The following is a 6,563-nucleotide window of genomic DNA, read 5'->3' as shown; positions in this document are numbered from 1 at the left end:
TCATCTGCTTTTTCTTTCTCTTCAAAGTAGGCTATCGTGGCTTCTATGTCAACCAACCTGCTCTCTCTATTGTACTTTGCCTTTAGGTTTGTGACATCTGCTGGTATGTAGGGCATGCTACTCAGTCTACCATCTCCGCTGTGGATCAGGGATAGTATTTGGACCATTCTTGACGGACCGGCGTTACAATCATGTAGCAACTTTACGAATTTCTTATCGAGGGGGCTGAATCATCTGTGGGCGCTCAGAAATTTTACCAGATCAAACTTCTTTATGAGTTTGTGGTTGTGTTCTTCGAAATTTTTGTTGACCACCCACTGTGCTCCATTTGCGTTTAGCTTGCACCAGACAGGGCATTCTGTCTTGACAATGATACCTCTCTTTCGTTCTGGCACGACAGGGGCAACACCTTTCCCCTTCTTGTTCCTTCGTGCCTTGTAGCACCTTATCTCACATCTGTTGTACTTGTTAGTTTTTTTTTAATTTTCCTATGGTATTCGGTGTTCACCGCAAACCCATGGAACATTGCATATGTCTGGTAGAATTCCTTGGCATCTGCAAACGAATCAAATCTCTGCCCAACATATGGTGGCTAAGGTACCATGATTTCTGATTGCCATCTTCTTCATCTCCTTGTGCTTCGTCATCAGTTTCATCATTCACTTCAGTATTGGCGGCTGTTTCATCTGCTTGAGTGTTGCTTGTGCTGGTGTGCAAAGGTGCGCTTGTCGGCATCGCTGGAACGATTGCCATTTTCGACACTGATTCTGCATTGTTTGTGGCAGGACTGTTGACTGGCTGGTGGAACGCTTCTTCCGTGTGCTCAGAGGTTCCCACAGTAGATGTCCCCGCGCCGCTGTTGATTGTAGTCGAAGGCCCTGCAAAAAAAAAGTACATGTGTAAGCATTGCTTGACTGACAGGTTTATTGTAACGGAATATAGCAACTGCATCTGATTTGGCAAAATATCACTCATACAACAAGCCATGACATCTGCATCTGGCCATGCATGGCAACTGCTATTTTTGAGGCATGGCAGCTACATTTCAACAACCATGGCAACTATTGTTGCCAATGCATGGCAACCAACATCCTTTATCATCAAAACATGCATTCTAGGTGCACGTGTCCACTTGATAGCATTTTTGTTCTTTTCCGCCATCACCGTGACAAATCCATTTCCCCCCATGTTTTCCACAAAAACAAATGCACTATTGTTTTGCTAGTTCACATATTTTTTACCTTATTGTGCCTCATGCGCTAATCGCATCTGGTTTGTCATTCGAACTTGATGTGCTCTATCTGCAATAGCATTGGATTGCAACTGCGAAGCTTGCCATGAGATGTTTGCCGGTGTGGTTCCACCATAAAAACTTGTGATCATTTAGCAGTTGGTCAATGCATGGCAACTGTAGTTTGTACAACATGGCACATGTAGTAGTTCAACCATGCCACACAGATTTTTGTTCACACTTGTCATCCACAGTTGTTTAGATACATGAATCACATTTTGATTAGGTATGGAAACTACATTTGATTTGACATGGCAACTGCATCTGTGCAGGCATGGCAATGCATTTGTCCAGGCATGACAAATGTAGTTATGCATGCATGGCAACCCAGGAGTAGCACTGTATTTGTCCAAGGCATGGCAAATGCAGTTATCCATGCATGGCAACTGCACCTGTCTAGTCATGGGCTCATGGCAAATGCAGTTGTCCAGGCATGGCAACTGCATTTGTCCTAAGTTCATTCTCCTGAATCAGTGTCCACAAATTCACTTCATTCGTCTCACCTGTGTACGACATTGATGGCAGGTACATGGTTGCCACCTGTTGCCACGCGCTAGATGAAGGCACTGCGTTTTTTCATACAACTCGTAAGTCTTTGCCATCCTTGCAAGTTTAATTTCATGTCGACACCAGTATATTTCTTTTCTGTACGCGTTACCTTGATTTGCCACATTGGCTACTTGAAGTTGGTCGCACATACATCTATTAGCGTTTGCGCCATGTGCTTGCACTTGCCATGGTATCCATGTGTGTGTGTGTGTGGTTAGATCATAAGAAACTGCGAAAAATGACATTGTAGGACATAAGTAGAATGCCATCTTCCTTGTCACAAATATGGCAACTGCCCCTTTTTTGACGATGCATCGTACCGATGTTTGCGTACTGCTCTAGTAGTGACAGTAACGGCCCTGCAGAAATGAGTTGATTGTACTCTGCTACATCCCAAGGGGGCGTTTCTGGCCTTTGAGAAAACCAAGGATCAGTGTCGTCTTCATGATTCATTTTTTCTCTTTTTTTCTCCCACTTTGTTTTCAGTCACTGCATGAATAAGAACGCATCAATATCCGCAAAATGCATTCTTTCTGTTTGAACATACAAGAAAACACGGCAATCTTATCACATTTTTTGCATAGACAACCAACACATCATGGCAAGTAGGACATGGACTTTCATTCTCTTTTCTAAAATCTGGATGCCAACTATCATTTCGAACCGATGGCAACAGCAAGCATAATATGATGGAAACTAACAACACTATATTGTGGTAGCTGACGGCAAAGATAGGTGGCAACTAACATCAGAAACATGTGGCAATTATTTTTCTCCCTCTCTATGCAGCACCCAAATCCCTTCTTTTCTTTTCCCCTGGATGGGGGGTGGGGAGGTGCTAGAGATCTGGTCTGGTTGCCATGGCAACCAGAGAAGGAAGACGATGAAGGTAAGGGATCGAGAGGTAGGAGACGACGACGGCAGGGCGGAATGGGGTTGGAAGGCAGGCCGGAATGACGGGCGCGTTAGGTCGTGCGGGCAGCGTGCTCGATCGCGCGGATGTATGGGCGATTGTGCCACACACCGGACGTGCGGATTGTGGCTGGATGCGTCCGGACGCTATTGTGCGGGCTGGGTTGTCTCCGTGCCATACAAGACGTGCGGCACAACCCCATTAGATGCCACACGTGTGACAATTATAGTGAAGAGAAAATACCGCAGTGAAAGTGTGGAGGAAGCGGACCAACGACATGGTTTCCTCGTGTGATGTAGTACTATGTATGCTCGCATGTCTGGTCGAAAAAATAAGGGTTCAGACGCGCTTTTGATTTGTTTCGTATATCGAGCCGAGTCATATCCTGATCGCTTCTCACGAGATGCACTTCACCAGTCATTACCAAACAAAAATTGTACAGAATAAAACGAACAAACAAGCCGGCACTCCCCACTCCCTACGCGAATGACTGGATGGTGTCGAATTGGATACACAACGAGGCGCTGTCGCCAAATTTGTTTTTAAGAAGGATTCACAACGAGGCGGCAAAGACGAAAATAATTTACAGGTGAAACACATTGGGGTGTGCAAAATGACAGGTACCGTGGGGAAAAGAATACCTTGGCCAAAGTCACATGAAATGAAGGGAGCAACATTGCGATAAGCTCTACTGACCAAGGCTCCAATGATCATGGCGAACCAAGATCCTTCCCCTATCTTGTAGACAGCATGTCGCTGTCCCTTTGTTTTCGTGATTTCTTTTTCTACTTTACCTGCATAACCCAGCTTGAGGCACTACCTTAGTGAGTTCTCGTTTTCACTAATGGTCTCATTTTTATTTTGCATAGAAAAACTGAGAGGATAAATTTATTTGATTTTTTATGTGGTTTGTTTTGATTCATATACATGGATTTTACCGGAGACTTTTCCTAACAATCCGTTTTCACTATAATTCACACGTAAAAATTCTGTTAACTCAAATCAGGAGTTCCTATATAATTTAATGAATTCTGCTCCGCTGATTTTACAAGCTCATGCTTTTACGCAAGTTTACTCCGCTGAAACTGTGGCCCAAAGACGGCAACAAGTTTTGCTCACGGCGCATGACTGATGGTTGATGTAGAAAGAAGACTTTGCAACCCCGGCGACTTGGATGTGTTTTTCAATTTCAGCAGGGACGTTTTTAAGGATTTGTGTTTTCACCTTTCCGCAAAAAATAAGGCTTTGATGATAAGTCTCTAGTTTAATTTCCTGTTGCAATGGCTATTTTTATTCCCCGCAAAAAAATTGAAAAAATGGCTATTTTTGTTGCTCTTTTTTTTTTTTGCATGCTGTGCGCGTCTATATTTTTTTGTTTCTTAAAGAAAATCATGTGCCTAATTTTTTTCTTTCGTGGGTATCTCTGCCCCAGTAGATGTTATTGAATTTGGCTGTCCCTGGGTTGGCGTCTGCCATACTTGTCTATCTAGTCCACAACATTCTGCAAGTTGTCGATTTGTTTGGAATATCTCGGACGGATTTGCCATCAACCATGTGACGATGAGCATCCGAGTCATCCCTGAGCCAGAGATGGTGATCTACCCAGCCAGCCCAGAAGAAAACATCAATTTTGCCTGGCAAAGAAAGAAAACAGAGTATGCGGTGGCTCGAGCTCGATAGGTGGTGTGAGATGCGGACGGGGCGTGGCAGTGACCCATCATCGATCAACACGTAGGACATAGAGTATGCTCGTCGTGGTATTATTGCGACGCGGCGACCCACCGCGTCCAGATGCTCAATCAATTTCCTGCGCTCGCTCAACCAACGGCCCTACTCATTTTCTTTGATGGATTGGGTGCTAGTGGCGGTACTGATTGCTAAGCTTGCGGCTGCTATGAAAATCTGCCAAATTTGTACTTTCTGGATGATGGGTAGATTTCTTCTTTAACAAGACTATATATGAGTGAGTTTGCCTTTTTTTCTGCAAAGAAAATTTCCGATCTATTCCCCCCATTTCAGAATATAAGGTGTATTGATTTCCGTGCAAGTCGAACTTATGTATGTTTGATCAAGATTATAGAATAGAATATCAACATCTACAATATAAAATAAATAAAATATGAGAATGCTTTTCATGGTGGATCCAATGATACAAATTTGGTGATGTAGATATTGATACATTTTCCTAAAAACTTGGTCGAACATGCACATGTTTAACTTTTAAAAAACTAATACACCTTATAATTTGAAATGGAGGGAGTATTTATCAACTGGCGAGGTAGCACAAAGAACACCACATGTAAAAGATACATTCAAGTCCGTAGACCACCTAGCGACGACTACAAGCACTGGAGCGAGGCGAAGGTGCGCTGCCGTCAGCACCCCTCCCTCATCGGGGCGGGCAAACCTTGTTGTAGTAGATTGTAGGAAAGTTGTCGTCCTAAGGCCATATAGGACCAGCGCACCAGAATAGCAACCGCCGCCGATGAAGAGAAGCATAGATCGATCCAACATGTAGACACACAAACACAGACAAACAAAGACCGGATCCACGTGGATCCATCAAAGACAAACGCCGACCGAATCCCACGAGATCCAGCAAAGAAAACCTCCACGCGCTCTCCGACGATGCCAGAAACACCACCAGAACGGGGGCTAGGCGGGGAGGCCTTATTCCATCTATAGAGAGCCGCCGCCGCTTCGCATCTCTAAGCAGGACACAAAACCTAACAAAACTCAAAAAAGCATTAAAAAGGAACCCTCTCGTCGGCAAGGGCCGGGATCCACCGCTCCTCCATGGCCCTAAGACCACGGGAGATGAGGTAGAATGGTGGCGGCACTGACGGGAAGCATGAGAAGGCTAGCAATGGGTGCAGGGTACGAGCGGCCGCCACTGTGCATAAATGTTTCGGCTGGGTAAGTCCTTGGTTCCCGAGTGTGTGAGCTGGCGTTGGCTAAGTAAATAAAGGGTTAAACCCATATTTTTGCATATAGTTTGTTTGCCTGCATACTTCTCAGCCGGGTTGAAAAGAAACGCATGCATGTTGTTTGGTTCCATGACTGTTTTACACAGATGCAAAGTGTGGTGTTTGATTACATGCAACACATGTCGTCTGATAACCTCTTGTTAGAGCGATGTGGTTACCAGCACACTCACATGCACATCATAAATGATAAACCAAAGTCTTAACGCACACTAAGATAAACAATCACTACTAGAGAAAAGCCTATACACAGAATCTTAGCAGCAGCGCGGCTCAAAAAGGAGCGCTGCTGCTAATTAGTAGTAGCGCGTGTGCGGGAAACTCACTACTGATAAGTTTTTAGCAATAGCGCGCTCGGTGTAAACCGTGCTGCTACAAATATCGACCGACGCTGTCCACCAAACTCCATTTAGCAGTAGCGCGGTGGCGCGAGCCGCGCTACTGCTACGGATGTAGTAGTAGCGCGCTTTTTCTGAGATCGCTGCTGCTAAATTTCAAATTGGCACACTTTTTTGTCCCTGTTAGCAGTAGCGCCATCGCCCAAAGCGCGCTGCTGCTACTTCCTTAGCAACAGCGCGTTTTAACTCCCACGCTACTGCTAATCCGCACCAACCCACCACCTTTTCCCCACCCGTCCCCCCCTCCCCCTCCTCTCTTCCCTTCCCCTACCTCCCACATGCTCCCACTCTCACTCTTCTTCTTCCTCAATACTTCTCCCCCATTACTCTCTCTCTCTCTCTTCTATCTACCTTTCTCTCTCTTCATTACTCCTACCTAACTACACCACCTCCATTAATGCATCTCCTTTCTCTTTTTCCTTTCCCCT

At 45.0% G+C, this 6,563-nt stretch overlaps 1 long non-coding RNA gene across 1 annotated transcript; it reads right to left on the bottom strand.

The window, feature by feature from the left end:
* Positions 1-2,005: 2,005 nt before the first annotated feature.
* LOC123094650 (uncharacterized) lies at positions 2,006-3,440 on the bottom strand. The gene is made up of 3 exons (XR_006445902.1): positions 3,395-3,440; positions 2,161-2,329; positions 2,006-2,069 (listed from the first exon to the last, which is right to left on the bottom strand). It is a non-coding gene; the product is annotated as an uncharacterized lncRNA (long non-coding RNA).
* Between the last annotated feature and the right edge of the window lie 3,123 nt (positions 3,441-6,563).

This window comes from Triticum aestivum, chromosome 4B (assembly GCF_018294505.1).
Source record: "Triticum aestivum cultivar Chinese Spring chromosome 4B, IWGSC CS RefSeq v2.1, whole genome shotgun sequence".
Taxonomy (NCBI): Eukaryota; Viridiplantae; Streptophyta; class Magnoliopsida; order Poales; family Poaceae; genus Triticum; species Triticum aestivum.
The sequence above is the reverse complement of the archived record's forward strand: the minus strand, read 5'-3'. Positions and strand labels throughout refer to the sequence as shown.